We start from the raw sequence: 16238 nt of genomic DNA, 5'->3' as shown, positions 1-16238 counted from the left end.
ATGGAGCGCTTTAAGCACCCTAAAAATGTGAGTAATCACTTTGCACTTTAATAAACACTATTTGGGGTTTAAACGTTATAAGCACTATTGGAGATCATTTGTTTTTACATACACACGGATCGAACGGTGGGAAGCAGCAGCACTGAGACCAGCTTCACACTGAGCTGCGGGAATGAAGCTATGCGAGTTCAGCTGAACTCGCACGATTTCACTCCCTCATGTCAGTCCTGACTTAGGCTGCAATTTCACAGACATCTGTGCGGGTTTCTGCACAGATGTCAATGGAAATCGCACGCCGAAATCACAAAAAGTAGTACAGAAACTACTTTTTGAAATCGGTGCGGCGTCGCACCGATTAGGACGGTGCCATTGCCGGCAATTGTGGCCGATTTGACATGCAATTTGTCAAATCGCACCAATGTGAACCAGGGCTCAAGGAGAGAAAGGGGAATCAGTACATCTGTAGATCTTAATCCAGATGGGACTAAGAAGCAAGTATTGACCCAACTTAATTGTGAGGTCACTGGTGTTAAGGTGATAATGCACCCAAAGGGGAGGACGAGTGCAGTGTTGTCAGCAGCTGCGTAGTTCTGACTCTGAGCACTTTAAAGCACATGAAGGAGTGGAGATTGTTAGCACATCAATAAGTAATTTGACTTTTGTTCATTTATATATCAAGGACCGTACAAATATACTTATTTATCACAGTGTTATCACTGCATGATTACTTAGTATCGAGTAGATCACTGCTGTACACATGTAGTGTGGAGCAATTTATTCAATTGTTTTTGGTATATTGTTACGGTCAGGGCTTTTTTTCAGCAGGAACGTGGGGGAATCGCAGTTCCGGCACCTCCAGAACTGAATTTATGTAATGGCAAGGGGTGCTGGGATGTTATGAAGGGTCTAGTAATGCTGGCTGCTGGGGAATCTATTGTTGCTAGAAGGGATCTATTTTCGCAGAGAAAGGGGGTCTATTGTTACTGTGGAGGTCTTGTGTTGCTCCAGGGGGATCATTTGTTGCTGGAGTGGGTCTTATGTTGCTGGGGGGTCAGTTGTTGCTGGGAGGGATCTACTGTTGAGGGAGGGGTCTGTGTTGCTGGCTGCTGGAGGGTCTATTGATGCTGGCTACTGGGGAATCTATTGTTGCTGGAGGGGATATATTGTTGCAGGGGGGTCTATTGTTACTGATGTAGGTCTTATGTTGCACGTGGTCAATCGCTGCTGGGAGAGATTTACTGTTGAAGGAGGGGGTCTAATGTTGCTGGCTGCTGGAGGGTCTATTGATGCTAGGCTGTTGGGAGAAGATTGTGGCTGTGGTGGATATATTTTCCCTTGGGTGTCCATTGTTGTTAGATCTATTTTACTGCTTTTATTATCATTAACAAATTCCATACAAAAAAGCACCACAAAATGCTACTTAGTTCTGAAAGGGGTGGTACTGGGAGGTGGGTAAGGGGTGGGACCAAGGAGCGGGCTTGGAGGTGGGTAGGGGGCGGAGTCAAGGGGTGTCTCAGAAAAGAGGAGTTCCTGCACCTATTCTCTGAGGAAAAAAAGCCCTGGTTACGGTGAACACAAAGGTTAACCAAAGCGAGGCACATTAATTGAATTCAATACAGATAGCTATGCCCTCTACATGAGAGTGACTACTCTGCTCTGAATTCAGAAGCAGTGCAGCATCATTGCCACTCCAACACTGGAAGCTGCATTAGGAGACCTTCACTGACAGGATCAGATATTTGTGGGATGTTGCAGGGTGGAGAGGGGGATACAAGAAAGCTAAGTATAGATGCCGCTGCAGCACATATTTTTATAGCCATTCGTCCAGCAAGACAGCATGTACCTTAGTTCTGTGCAAATAGGGGGAAAATGTTTTTCAGGCAAATTCTTTTTCAAATTTTCTCTCATTGTGGGCAGACATAAAATACTGCAATATGGTGACTAGATGAGGGGTAGGCAACCCCCAGCACTGGTGCTGCAAGCGGCACGCAAAGCCTCTTTAGCCGGCACTCGGCCCCCTCCCCATCAGCAGAGCAGTGCAGGGAAGTGTCAGTGAGACACTAATACATTCCAATCTCAGAATTGCCCACACCACACCTGCACTGAGGGGGGGGCACTGTGCCCCCACACATTGTAAAAGATGGGAAACATTGTTTGGTTCTCTAACTTTGCTGGAGCTGCGATTGTCTTTGTGATGGGGAAGAGATTGGGCGCAGTTCTGCTGGGGGGGGGGGGGTTCCCTGTTTCCAGGAGGGGGAGGACTGTCATTGGCCACTGCTAAAGCCAATCACAGTCCTGCTAGCCCCGTCCACCATCTAGAGGAAGATGACTCGCTTGGTTGCTACTACCAATCTCATAAAGAAGAGATTTCACTGTGATTGAGAAAACTACAATCAGGGGACAGTTTGTGGAATTACTGTTGAGCTTCTGGGAATTTTGCTGAAATTATTCCTGAACTTTTTTTGTCACTTACTACTGAACCCCTCTGCACTCTGTGTCCCTTTAGGCCACAGTCAGCATTCAGCACAATGAAAATCACACCCAACTTTTGCTGCGGAGCTCCTCACTTTTCCTCAGCCACAGGGGTCCAACTTATCCTGCAAACAGGCCCACAGCTTTCAGAAAATACCCCTGACCTGATCTCATCATTGTGCATACGTACATTCCAGATGCTTGTATGTGACATCCCATACATCCCATACATCCCATACATCACATACATCACATACATCCCACACAAGAACGTGGGCTGGATGTGAGAGGTGGATCAGCGGGATGAGCCAGGACAAGTAGATGTGTCTCATCTCTGCTTCCTTTCACCACTCTGCATATCACATCATCATAGATGAGAAGAGGGTACAGTGTTGGGGCAAATGTGCAGGGGGGTAGAGCAGTGGGGCAGATATGAAAGGAGGTGTACTGGTGGAACAGATGAGCAGGGGGTTACAGTGGTGGGGCAAAACAGCAAGGGGAACAGAGGTGGAGCAGAAGAGCAGGGGGTACAGAGGTGAGAGAGATGTGCAGGAGGTACATTGGTGGGGCAGATGAGAAAGCGGGTTACTGTGGTGGGAAAGATGAGCAGAAGGGTTCAGTGTTAGGACAGATGAAATGTGATTCATTAGTGAGACAGAAGAGCATGGGCATAAGGCGGTGGGGCAGATGTGCAGGGGGGTACAGTGCTGGGGCAGATGAGAAGAAAGAAAAACGTTGAACTATCCAAAGTTAAAACAACAGAGGGAGAAGATTTATTCGATGGAAAGATGAAAAAAAAAAAAAAAAATACTGAAGTTCCACTCTAATGTCATTGCTCGCCTCTCACAGCTATTAGCTTTCTCTGCCATCAATCATTTTGTTCTCAAGCACATGAAAAAGATGCCACCCCAGAATCCCTTTAGATGTGCATGCTCATGCTGTTTGACCATTCTTCTAGAAGTGCATTCGTGAGGTCAGGCACTGATGTTGGACGAGAAGGCCTGGATCACAGTCTCCGCTCTACTTCAAGGTGTTCTATCAAGTTGAGATCAAGTTCCTGCCCCCCAAACTCCCTCATCCATGTCTTTATGAGCCTTGTTTTGTGCAATGGTCCAAATCATTTGGTGGAGGGGGGATTATGGTGTGGGGTTGTCTTTCAGTAGTTTGGTTTGGCCCCTTAGTTCCAGTGAAGGGAACTCTTAAGGCGTCAGCATACCAAGACATTTTGGACAATTTCATGCTCCCAACTTTGTGGGAACAGTTTGGGGATGCCTCCTTGTTCCAACACGACTGCACACCAGTGCATAAAGCAAGGTCCATAAAGACATGGATGAGTGAGTTTGGGGTGGAGGAACTTGACTGGCCTGCACAGAGTCCTGACCTCAACCCGATAGAACACCTTTGGGATGAATTAGAGCAAAGACTGTGGACCAGGCCTTCTTGTCCAACTAGGGTTGCCACCTTTTATTCAAGTCAAACCCGAACACTTTAGTGGTGCACAGCAATTTTTTATAGCGTAAACTACATATATTTTGCTATTAAATACCATTTCTAATCATATGAAGTTAATAACAAGAGTCCTCCTTTACATCAGAGTCCACAGAGTTCTCCTTTTACATCTGAACTCGCAGAGTTCCCTTTCACTGTAAGGGGGTCTCTGCAGACTCTGATGTAAGGGAGAAGTCTGGAGCCTCTAACATAAGCGATGCTCTGGGAACCCTGATTTAAAGGGGGACACTGAGAACTCTGATGTACTGAGAGGACGCTGATTGAAGGGGAACACTGTGGCCTCTGATGTAAAGGGGAACTCTGATGTAAGGGGTGCTCTGAAAACCCAGATTTACCTTAGTGTACTCACCCAGAGGCAGGAGAGAGAAGGGGGGAGACTTCAGTCACAGACAGGTATGGATGGTGAGCTCACTCACCACTTGGCAGTCAGCATCTCTCATCCAGATGTATCTGAGGATGCTGGACTTCACATTTACAGCCCCCACTTTTACTTTCTGAGGCACAGCCCTGGGGATTGGAGTGTGGGCAGACACAGAGGGGGTAGGGTTGGGGGGGGGGGGGAAGAGGTGCAGATCGAGCCCTCTCTCGTCTGTGTGTGTGTTTGGGGGATGGGGGGGGGGGGGTTATTAGTGTTGGCTTTGGGCAGCATGGAAGAGAGTGTAACATACACTCTCAGCTTAGACAAATGCAGCCATAAACCCTGCTGGGAAGCCATGGTCTAGTCTGAATAACATGTCTGGGTTTCAGGCAATCTGAAACCCGGACACATGATTCCAAACCCAAACTGTCCAGGTGGATCCCAGACAGGTGGCAACCCTACGTCCAACATCAGTGCCTGACCTCACAAATGCTCTTCTGGAAGAATGGTGAAACATTCCCATAGACACACTGCTAAACCTTGTGGACAACCTTCCCAGAAGAGTTGAAGCTGTTATAGCTGCAAAGGGTGGGCCAACTCAGTATTGAACTATGGATATTTTTATGGATTTTTTGTAGTAGCAATCAGCAATTTTTAGCGGGACTGCGACATTATGATGAACACCTCGCTGTACATTACAGCTATAGACAGGCCATGAGACCCCATTCTGGTGAGGAGGTCCAGGAGAAATGTTATGGACCATTTAAAAAATTATAATAATGAAAGACCATTCTAGGAGCCATGAGTGTGATTGAGGAACTACAGGTCCCAGCATGACTGCTAGAGCATGGCAGACCCAGGAGAGCCAAGGCAGCCAGCATGTGATCACTATTCCTATCAGCGTGCCTGTTACCATGGAAACCACGTTCAATCCCATTCTGAAGCAACTCGCTGCATATTGGCGCCCCCCGAGCGCACAGCCCCGGCAGAACCCCCCCCCTCTAATGACACTGCCCGGCGTTATACAAACACCCACACAGCTACCTACCTGCTGTCACCTGCTAGCGCTACCTACAACAGTTGCCTCTCAGCACCGCCCCCTAGAACCCAAACCCCGCCCCCACGACTCGACAGAGAACAGGTGCAGCCAAAGGGCACGCCCACTTTCTACATTAAGTTATAAGCCACGCCCACATGAGGGTGAGCGCACAACCATTCCGCCAGTGAAAAATGCCCAAGTCATAGCCACGCCCAAAACGTGCTTTCGCGTCCCTCGCACGCTGAGTAACCCGGGGCAACAAGTGGAAGCCCCGCTTTTTAAGGTCCTAACAGGAACTTAGAAAGTACCAGAGCTTAGGGCGGTGACCGATAGGAGAGAGAAACTACAGCAACAGAATAACAAGTAAAATAGAATTGTTTAATATTATCATATGAAATTCCAACATTTGGCTTCAGGAAGGAATCGTTTATTAACCACACACCTGTCAGGACAATGTTTGCTGGATTGCTATTGGTCAGCTTGTTGGGCGAGAGGAAATCTCTGGGACACCATTGGCTAATGCGCCCGCCAATCAAAAGGAGGGGGAGCAGAAGCTGAAGAATTCTGGGAAATGTAGTTGGCACAAAGTTTTCAACTTGGAAGTTTGTAGTTGGGAGAAAACTGCAAATCCCAGAGGTCTGTGCGGGGGAAGGGAGTCCAGCAGGGAGGCTGAGAGCTGTGTAGGTGGAAGAGAGAGGTAAGTTCTAATACAGAGAGATCTGTGTCCTGATGTCTGTGCATCAGGAGGAGAGGGAAGCTCTGTGTCCTGATGTCTGTGCATCAGGAGGAGAGGGGGGCTCTGTGTTCTGATGTCTGTGCATCAGGAGGAGAGGGGGGCTCTGTGTCCTGATGTCTGTGCATCAGGAGGAGAGGGGGGCTCTGTGTCCTGATGTCTGTGCATCAGGAGGAGAGGGGGGGCTCTGTGTCCTGATGTCTGTGCATCAGGAGGAGAGGGGGGGCTCTGTGTCCTGATGTCTGTGCATCAGGAGGAGAGGGGGGGGGGGGGCTCTGTGTCCTGATGTCTGTGCATCAGGAGGAGAGGGGGGCTCTGTGTCCTGATGTCTGTGCATCAGGAGGAGAGGGGGGGCTCTGTGTCCTGATGTCTGTGCATCAGGAGGAGAGGGGGGGCTCTGTGTCCTGATGTCTGTGCATCAGGAGGAGAGGGGGGGCTCTGTGTCCTGATGTCTGTGCATCAGGAGGAGAGGGGGGGGGCTCTGTGTCCTGATGTCTGTGCATCAGGAGAAGAGGGGGGGGCTCTGTGTCCTGATGTCTGTGCATCAGGAGGAGAGGGGGGCTCTGTGTTCTGATGTCTGTGCATCAGGAGGAGAGGGGGGCTCTGTGTCCTGATGTCTGTGCATCAGGAGGAGAGGGGGGCTCTGTGTCCTGATGTCTGTGCATCAGGAGGAGAGGGGGGCTCTGTGTCCTGATGTCTGTGCATCAGGAGGAGAGGGGGGCTCTGTGTCCTGATGTCTGTGCATCAGGAGGAGAGGGGGGCTCTGTGTCCTGATGTCTGTGCATCAGGAGGAGAGGGGGGCTCTGTGTCCTGATGTCTGTGCATCAGGAGGAGAGGGGGGCTCTGTGTCCTGATGTCTGTGCATCAGGAGGAGAGGGGGGCTCTGTGTCCTGATGTCTGTGCATCAGGAGGAGAGGGGGGCTCTGTGTCCTGATGTCTGTGCATCAGGAGGAGAGGGGGGCTCTGTGTCCTGATGTCTGTGCATCAGGAGGAGAGGGGGGCTCTGTGTCCTGATGTCTGTGCATCAGGAGGAGAGGGGGGCTCTGTGTCCTGATGTCTGTGCATCAGGAGGAGAGGGGGGCTCTGTGTCCTGATGTCTGTGCATCAGGAGGAGAGGGGGGCTCTGTGTCCTGATGTCTGTGCATCAGGAGGAGAGGGGGGCTCTGTGTCCTGATGTCTGTGCATCAGGAGGAGAGGGGGGCTCTGTGTCCTGATGTCTGTGCATCAGGAGGAGAGGGGGGCTCTGTGTCCTGATGTCTGTGCATCAGGAGGAGAGGGGGGGGCTCTGTGTCCTGATGTCTGTGCATCAGGAGGAGAGGGGAGCTCTGTGTCCTGATGTCTGTGCATCAGGAGGAGAGGGGAGCTCTGTGTCCCTGTGTGTGTATATTAGGAGGAGAGGGAAGCTCTGTGTCCTGATGTCTGTGCATCAGGAGGAGAGGGGGGGGGCTCTGTGTCCTGATGTCTGTGCATCAGGAGGAGGGGGGGGCTCTGTGTCCTGATGTCTGTGCATCAGGAGGAGAGGGGGGCTCTGTGTCCTGATGTCTGTGCATCAGGAGGAGAGGGGGGCTCTGTGTCCTGATGTCTGTGCATCAGGAGGAGAGGGGGGCTCTGTGTCCTGATGTCTGTGCATCAGGAGGAGAGGGGGGCTCTGTGTCCTGATGTCTGTGCATCAGGAGGAGAGGGGGGCTCTGTGTCCTGATGTCTGTGCATCAGGAGGAGAGGGGGGGGCTCTGTGTCCTGATGTCTGTGCATCAGGAGGAGAGGGGAGCTCTGTGTCCTGATGTCTGTGCATCAGGAGGAGAGGGGAGCTCTGTGTCCCTGTGTGTGTATATTAGGAGGAGAGGGAAGCTCTGTGTCCTGATGTCTGTGCATCAGGAGGAGAGGGGGGGGGCTCTGTGTCCTGATGTCTGTGCATCAGGAGGAGAGGGGGGGGGGGGGGCTCTGTGTCCTGATGTCTGTGCATCAGGAGGAGAGGGGGGCTCTGTGTCCTGATGTCTGTGCATCAGGAGGAGAGGGGGGGCTCTGTGTCCTGATGTCTGTGCATCAGGAGGAGAGGGGGGGCTCTGTGTCCTGATGTCTGTGCATCAGGAGGAGAGGGGGGGCTCTGTGTCCTGATGTCTGTGCATCAGGAGGAGAGGGGGGGCTCTGTGTCCTGATGTCTGTGCATCAGGAGGAGAGGGGGGGCTCTGTGTCCTGATGTCTGTGCATCAGGAGGAGAGGGGGGGCTCTGTGTCCTGATGTCTGTGCATCAGGAGGAGAGGGGGGGCTCTGTGTCCTGATGTCTGTGCATCAGGAGGAGAGGGGGGCTCTGTGTCCTGATGTCTGTGCATCAGGAGGAGAGGGGGGGCTCTGTGTCCTGATGTCTGTGCATCAGGAGGAGAGGGGGGCTCTGTGTCCTGATGTCTGTGCATCAGGAGGAGAGGGGGGCTCTGTGTCCTGATGTCTGTGCATCAGGAGGAGAGGGGGGCTCTGTGTCCTGATGTCTGTGCATCAGGAGGAGAGGGGGGCTCTGTGTCCTGATGTCTGTGCATCAGGAGGAGAGGGGGGGGGGGCTCTGTGTCCTGATGTCTGTGCATCAGGAGGAGAGGGGGGGGGGGCTCTGTGTCCTGATGTCTGTGCATCAGGAGGAGAGGGGGGGGGGCTCTGTGTCCTGATGTCTGTGCATCAGGAGGAGAGGGGGGGGGGCTCTGTGTCCTGATGTCTGTGCATCAGGAGGAGAGGGGGGGGGGCTCTGTGTCCTGATGTCTGTGCATCAGGAGGAGAGGGGGGGGGGCTCTGTGTCCTGATGTCTGTGCATCAGGAGAAGAGGGGGGGGCTCTGTGTCCTGATGTCTGTGCATCAGGAGGAGAGGGGAGCTCTGTGTCCTGATGTCTGTGCATCAGGAGGAGAGGGGAGCTCTGTGTCCCTGTGTGTGTATATTAGGAGGAGAGGGAAGCTCTGTGTCCTGATGTCTGTGCATCAGGAGGAGAGGGGGGGGGGGCTCTGTGTCCTGATGTCTGTGCATCAGGAGGAGAGGGGGGCTCTGTGTCCTGATGTCTGTGCATCAGGAGGAGAGGGGGGCTCTGTGTCCTGATGTCTGTGCATCAGGAGGAGAGGGGGGCTCTGTGTCCTGATGTCTGTGCATCAGGAGGAGAGGGGGGCTCTGTGTCCTGATGTCTGTGCATCAGGAGGAGAGGGGGGCTCTGTGTCCTGATGTCTGTGCATCAGGAGGAGAGGGGGGGGGCTCTGTGTCCTGATGTCTGTGCATCAGGAGGAGAGGGGGGGGGGGCTCTGTGTCCTGATGTCTGTGCATCAGGAGGAGAGGGGGGGGGGGGCTCTGTGTCCTGATGTCTGTGCATCAGGAGGAGAGGGGGGGGGGGGCTCTGTGTCCTGATGTCTGTGCATCAGGAGAAGAGGGGGGGGCTCTGTGTCCTGATGTCTGTGCATCAGGAGGAGAGGGGAGCTCTGTGTCCTGATGTCTGTGCATCAGGAGGAGAGGGGAGCTCTGTGTCCCTGTGTGTGTATATTAGGAGGAGAGGGAAGCTCTGTGTCCTGATGTCTGTGCATCAGGAGGAGAGGGGGGGGGGCTCTGTGTCCTGATGTCTGTGCATCAGGAGGAGAGGGGGGGGGGGGCTCTGTGTCCTGATGTCTGTGCATCAGGAGGAGAGGGGGGCTCTGTGTCCTGATGTCTGTGCATCAGGAGGAGAGGGGGGCTCTGTGTCCTGATGTCTGTGCATCAGGAGGAGAGGGGGGCTCTGTGTCCTGATGTCTGTGCATCAGGAGGAGAGGGGGGCTCTGTGTCCTGATGTCTGTGCATCAGGAGGAGAGGGGGGGCTCTGTGTCCTGATGTCTGTGCATCAGGAGGAGAGGGGGGGCTCTGTGTCCTGATGTCTGTGCATCAGGAGGAGAGGGGGGGCTCTGTGTCCTGATGTCTGTGCATCAGGAGGAGAGGGGGGGCTCTGTGTCCTGATGTCTGTGCATCAGGAGGAGAGGGGGGGCTCTGTGTCCTGATGTCTGTGCATCAGGAGGAGAGGGGGGGCTCTGTGTCCTGATGTCTGTGCATCAGGAGGAGAGGGGGGGCTCTGTGTCCTGATGTCTGTGCATCAGGAGGAGAGGGGGGGCTCTGTGTCCTGATGTCTGTGCATCAGGAGGAGAGGGGGGGCTCTGTGTCCTGATGTCTGTGCATCAGGAGGAGAGGGGGGGCTCTGTGTCCTGATGTCTGTGCATCAGGAGGAGAGGGGGGGCTCTGTGTCCTGATGTCTGTGCATCAGGAGGAGAGGGGGGGCTCTGTGTCCTGATGTCTGTGCATCAGGAGGAGAGGGGGGGCTCTGTGTCCTGATGTCTGTGCATCAGGAGGAGAGGGGGGGCTCTGTGTCCTGATGTCTGTGCATCAGGAGGAGAGGGGGGCTCTGTGTCCTGATGTCTGTGCATCAGGAGGAGAGGGGGGCTCTGTGTCCTGATGTCTGTGCATCAGGAGGAGAGGGGGGGGGGCTCTGTGTCCTGATGTCTGTGCATCAGGAGGAGAGGGGGGGGGGGGCTCTGTGTCCTGATGTCTGTGCATCAGGAGGAGAGGGGGGGGGGCTCTGTGTCCTGATGTCTGTGCATCAGGAGGAGAGGGGGGGGGCTCTGTGTCCTGATGTCTGTGCATCAGGAGGAGAGGGGGGGGGGCTCTGTGTCCTGATGTCTGTGCATCAGGAGGAGAGGGGGGGGGCTCTGTGTCCTGATGTCTGTGCATCAGGAGGAGAGGGGGGGGGCTCTGTGTCCTGATGTCTGTGCATCAGGAGGAGAGGGGGGGGGCTCTGTGTCCTGATGTCTGTGCATCAGGAGGAGAGGGGGGGGGCTCTGTGTCCTGATGTCTGTGCATCAGGAGGAGAGGGGGGGGGGGGGGCTCTGTGTCCTGATGTCTGTGCATCAGGAGGAGAGGGGGGGGGGGGGGGCTCTGTGTCCTGATGTCTGTGCATCAGGAGGAGAGGGGGGGGGCTCTGTGTCCTGATGTCTGTGCATCAGGAGGAGAGGGGGGGGGGCTCTGTGTCCTGATGTCTGTGCATCAGGAGGAGAGGGGGGGGCTCTGTGTCCTGATGTCTGTGCATCAGGAGGAGAGGGGAGCTCTGTGTCCTGATGTCTGTGCATTAGGAGGAGAGCTCTGTATAATATAAAGATGTGATATTGCTGAGCATATTTTATTTCTTCCAAATTAAAATCTAATGATCCCATATGTTTTTTGTTAAAGCTGAACTAAAGATGAACAAAAAAAAACAATTTCGAGCCATGGATATGTAGCGATTAAATGATCTTTAGTAATGCTTGACTCATGTTTTGCTCCATTCTCTTCCATCTCCCCCCCCCCCCCATACTGTTAGACCCATTTCTCACCGGGGAGAGATTCAGACCTTTACGTGCTAATAATAGCACCTGTAAAGCGCCTCTCATGCCTCCCCGGTCTGACAGCCCAAATGCTTTCACACTGGGGCGGTGCTCTTACAGGTCCTGCAAGAAGCGTCTTTTTGGCAGTGCGGGAGCGGGGTATACAGCACTCAGGGCCGTCTTTAAGGCAGGGCAAAAGGGACAGCTGCCCTGGGCCCTGTCATTGTTTTGGGGCCCAAAGCAGCTGCCCCATACTTGCCAATTATCCCAGTTTAAATTGCCTTGTCCCTTGAAGTTTTAGTCCCTTGCTATGTCCTGATATCTCAGTGTGAAGTGCTGCTACTAATGCTGCCCAGCTCTGCCCTATTGTTGTGTACAGGTGACTCACCTGCAGACCCTGTGTTTTAGGGCTGCAACTAACGATTATTTTCATAATCGATTAATCGGCCGATTTATTTTTTCGATTAATCGGATAAAAAAAAAAAAGGGGGGGGGGAGAAATATATACGCACACACGTGTCCCCCCCCCCCCCACAGTATAGATGACACATTCCTCCCCTCTCACATGGTGTCACTGCCCCACCTCCTCTCAGTGCTCCCCTCCGGTGTCTCTGGTTTTCTCACCCCTTCATGGTGACAGCGGCTCCTCCTCGGTGTGTCGGGGTGGTGTGGGGCGGAGTCTCAGTCCGGACCCACCACACGTGACTCGGCCGACTCCTCCAAATGGAGCGAAGGGCACCCCGAAGCCGGGAGATGGATGCACGCATGTGCAGAGCCCAACCTCCAATCACGGCAGTGCTGGAAAGTGGGGATATGCGGGGACAGAGGAAGAGGACGGGGGATGTGCGGGGACAGAGGAAGAGGACGGGGGATGTGCGGGGACAGAAGAACTCCGTGACTCCTCCAGAATTCATTCACTTGGGCTGACAGGCTGAACGCCGCGGTGGGGGTGACGTCAGCGCGCAGCTCTCCGCCGCCGGGTGTACCAAGATGGCTGCCAGCTCCGAAGCTAGGCCGAAGCCGCGGTCTTTCTTAAGGCCGCGGCCCGCTCCGCGGATCACATGGTGCGGACCAACTAATCGATAATGAAAATCGTTGACAACGATTTTCAATATCGATTATTATCGATAATATCGATTAATCGTTTCAGCCCTACTGTGTTTACATGTAAATACCCAGCATTCATATGTAAATAGCTTCATCCGATATCATAGATATGTAAATAAAGGCAGCATTCATATGGATATCATGCCCCCTGCAGCGAGCAGTATTACTGTACAGTAATCTCTAGCAACCAACCAAAAAGCAGAAATCATGTAGTGTAACCTCTAGCAACTAATCAGCGAGCCGTAATGTGTGCTGTAACCTCTAGCAACCAGTCAGTAAGGGGTAATGATACACAGTAACCTCTGGCAACCAATTGCAATCGCTGCCTGGTCAGATACAGTAAATCGATTTTAAGTCTAGCTGCTATTTATTGTATGTCTCAGAGAAGGTGGAGAGCAAAATTGTATGGGGGGGGGGGGGGAAGCAAGAAAATGTTTGCCCAGTGTCCAATCATTGTTAAAGACGGCCCTGGCAGCACTCCTAAACCGCCCCTGCCATTGAAATCAATGGGTAGAGCGATTGAGACAGCTGCGCTTTTTGGGCGTTATTAACCCTTTCCTCTGCCACTAGCGATGATTAAAAGCGATCTGCTAGCAGCCGAAAAGTGCTGCTATGAGGGCCGGTTATACACAAAAACACACTCCAGATCTGTTCCAGCTCCAGAGTTTCTGCATGCATGTTTTTGGTGCAATTCCAGATGCATCCCGGGTGCGTTTTTTATTTTTTTTTATTTTAATTTTTTAATGGAATTGACCTCCTCCGGTGTGAACTATTCCACTGGAAACCACATAACCTACTTTCCATGTGTTTTTGATGCAGAACAAAAACACACTGGACTACATATGGTGTGAACTGGCCCTAACAGCAGTAAAGCGCCATTAAAACTAACAGCGAATTACTAATAACGCCAGGCACTAGGCAGTGTGAAAGTACCCCAAGTCACTTCAGTCTGGTGCTGAGACTTGTAGTTCTAGCTGTTGCATATATAGCAGGTCATTTGTTGTAGTGATGCACCAATACCATTTATTATTTTAGTACTCGCCGATACCAATTACCGATACCTAGCGAAACTGTTTTGTTTTCACGTCAGCAATGGTACAAAGCATTAAAAAGTTATTTACAAATATTTTTTTTTTTTTTTTTTTTCTTAGCTCTTTTTCAATGTGAAATGTGTAAATATATGTTAATATATATGTGTAAAAATATTCACTAACAAAGCAAAAAAAAAAAGTTTTAATTGTTTATTGTTTATAAAATAGATGTGAACAAAGGGGGGGGGGGGGAAAGCAGGAAAATAATTTAAATGGAGGAGAATAGGGAGTTAATTAAGGCTGATTAGAGTAAATTGGGGGTTATTAACCACTTCCCACCCGGCCTATAATAGAATGACAGCCGGGAAGTGGTTCTGTTATCCTGACTGGGCGTCATATGATGTTCAGCGGGTTAACATGCCGGCGATCACAAGTGCGGCGTGTCAATCTAACACACCGCATCTCCGATCTTGATAAGAAGTCTCTGACAGAGGCACATTTATTATCAGCACAGCCTCCATCAAATGTACCCATAAGCTGCCAGTCGGTGCCCAGTCAGTGCCCCATCATAACCCCCTGCCAGTGCCAATCAGTGCCCAGCATGAACACCTGTCAGTACCTGCCCAGTCAGTGCTGCCCATCAGTGACATCTATTAGTGTCCATCAATACCACCTATCAGTGCTACCTATCGGTGCCTGTCAGCGATGCATATCGGTGCTCATCAATTCTACATATCCGTGGCCGTCAGTGAAGGAGAAAACAAAATTTTAAAACGGAAACAAATGTCTTTTTTTTTTTTTTTTTTAGTTTAGCAAAAAATAAAAACCTCCAGAGGTGATCAAATACCACCAGAAGAAAGCTCTATTTGTGGGAAGAAAATTATAAAAAATTATATATATAATTTTTCCCCAATCGTCTTTCAGGACAGCCACTTTTGAGAGACACTGGCTCCTCCCCTCTTAGGAAACACCGCCTTCATTTTCATGATTTAAGCCTCCTCCTCCCTTCGTTCCTCAGTTATGGTGTTTCCTCCGGTGGGGAGACACCGCTAAGGAACCTTAGCTGAATCAGTTGGAGAGACTGAAGCTATCCGAGCGGAGCTCTGGCCCCACTCGGCAGTCCGATCGTCTATCGGTCTACTTTCGGCAGTCCGGCCAGCTGGTAAGCTGAATTTTCGTACTGACCATACACTCTAAACTTCGCTTGGGGAAAGCAGGAAGTTTTTAGAGGCTCATCCCTTCGTTCGCCCAGGAGGGTGCTTCAACGGGATAGGCAGTCCGGTCAGCTGGGGAGCTGAATTTTTGTACTGTCCATACACTCTAAACTTCGCTTGGGGAAAGCAGGAAGTCTTTAGAGGTTCATCCCTACGTTCGCCCGCAGGAGGGTGCTTCAACGGGATAGGCAGTCCGGTCGGCTGGGGAGCTGAACTCTTGTACTGACCTTTTTTACACGCACTCTAATCTTCGCTTGGGGAAAGCAGGAAGTTTTAGGGAGGTCCACCCATTCGTTTTCGCCCAGTGGGGCCTGCAACAGGACGTCCTAGGTCCCCCTGTGTCCCCCTGTGTTTTGCAGTCGGCTTGGAGCTGGAGGCCGGACCAGATGACGGGCGACGTCAGTTCCGGTGGGGGCGGACGTCTTCGTTGAACCCGCGTCTTCCGGTTCCGGACGCGGACGGGAAGGAGGACCAAGCGTTCGGCTGGTGCAGCCTCTCTTCTAAGTTGCACAGGTAGCTTTTGGAGGCACGTTCGTACCACTCTTCCTCAACAGGAGAATGTCCGAAGCAGTGGCTTCAGGAGCTCCAGGAGTAACGGCACCAGCCACTCAAAGGTAAAAGCCCTGGCGAGGGGTTCCCTTACCTTACAACCAGTAGCTCCACTGGTGTTTTTTCCCCCTAGGTGGTCGGGGGGGAAGGGCAGTGCGTCTGGGATCCAGATGGAGATTGATCCTAGGGGAGGGCACTCCCAGTGGTTAAGTAGTGCTGGTGTTTCTTTTTTTTTTAGGATTTTATGCTGCTCTTTTATCTCTATGTCTCAGAGGCCTACGGCCACATCACCCTGAATGCGCTCGATCTCGTCTGATCTCGGATGCTAAGCAGGGTCGGGCCTGGTTAGTACCTGGATGGGAGACCGCCTGGAATACCAGGTGCCGTAGGGGACATGAGCAAATCTCCCTTGGTTCTAGGAGGGAGCGTCCTTCATATAGAGCCTCTTGGGGGAATCCCTGGTTCAGGGCACTTGGTTAAGAGTGTATTGAAGCACCGTAAGCTCAGTCAGACCTTTAACCTAAGGGTTCAGGGTTCAGGTCCCTGTTTGAGCGCCATCAGGAAACAGGCAGCAGACACGGTGCATATCTGGCGGCTTCTGTGAAAGTTCCAGTGGCCTCAGCTCCAGAGCACTCTTTCACCAGCACAGCAGAGTGTTCCACCTAACCCGATGGATGTTCCTCCTGCAGGTTAAGGGAGAGTCTAGAGGGTTCCAGAGAGGAAGTTGAGGAAGAAGTTGACAGTGCCGTCTCAGACTCCCAGGGAATCTGATGGTGAGGGCTTGGGTGGGGAACCCAAAAGAACCTCACGATGTAAACTTCCCCCTGGATGAAGTGGATAAGCTCTGGGGAGCTATTCATACCACTTTAGGCATACAAGAGAA

General features: G+C 52.1%; 2 protein-coding genes and 1 pseudogene across 5 annotated transcripts in view; 2 read left to right on the top strand and 1 right to left on the bottom strand.

Annotated features, from left to right (window-relative positions):
- LOC143924811 (dynein axonemal assembly factor 8-like) overlaps nt 1–5461 on the bottom strand; it is a 242164-nt gene extending 236703 nt beyond the window's left edge. For both annotated transcript variants that reach the window (XM_077449282.1, XM_077449283.1), the window contains exon 1: nt 5388–5461. The gene's annotated coding sequence lies outside the window, so the exon portion shown is untranslated. The remainder of the gene's footprint in view (nt 1–5387) is intronic.
- A 464-nt stretch (nt 5462–5925) lies between these two features.
- ANKS3 (ankyrin repeat and sterile alpha motif domain containing 3) overlaps nt 5926–16238 on the top strand; it is a 61684-nt gene continuing 51371 nt past the window's right edge. For 2 of the 3 annotated variants that reach the window (XM_077449280.1, XM_077449279.1), the window contains exon 1: nt 5926–6075. The gene's annotated coding sequence lies outside the window, so the exon portion shown is untranslated. The remainder of the gene's footprint in view (nt 6076–16238) is intronic. The other variant, XM_077449281.1, reaches the window with a different exon arrangement.
- Nucleotides 15630–15747, top strand: LOC143925769 (5S ribosomal RNA; annotated as a pseudogene).

This window comes from Lithobates pipiens, unplaced genomic scaffold (genome assembly GCF_037356315.1).
Source record: "Lithobates pipiens isolate NorthernLeopardFrog02 unplaced genomic scaffold, aLitPip1_a1.2 Scaffold_22, whole genome shotgun sequence".
NCBI lineage: Eukaryota > Metazoa > Chordata > Amphibia > Anura > Ranidae > Lithobates > Lithobates pipiens.
The sequence above is the reverse complement of the archived record's forward strand: the minus strand, read 5'-3'. Positions and strand labels throughout refer to the sequence as shown.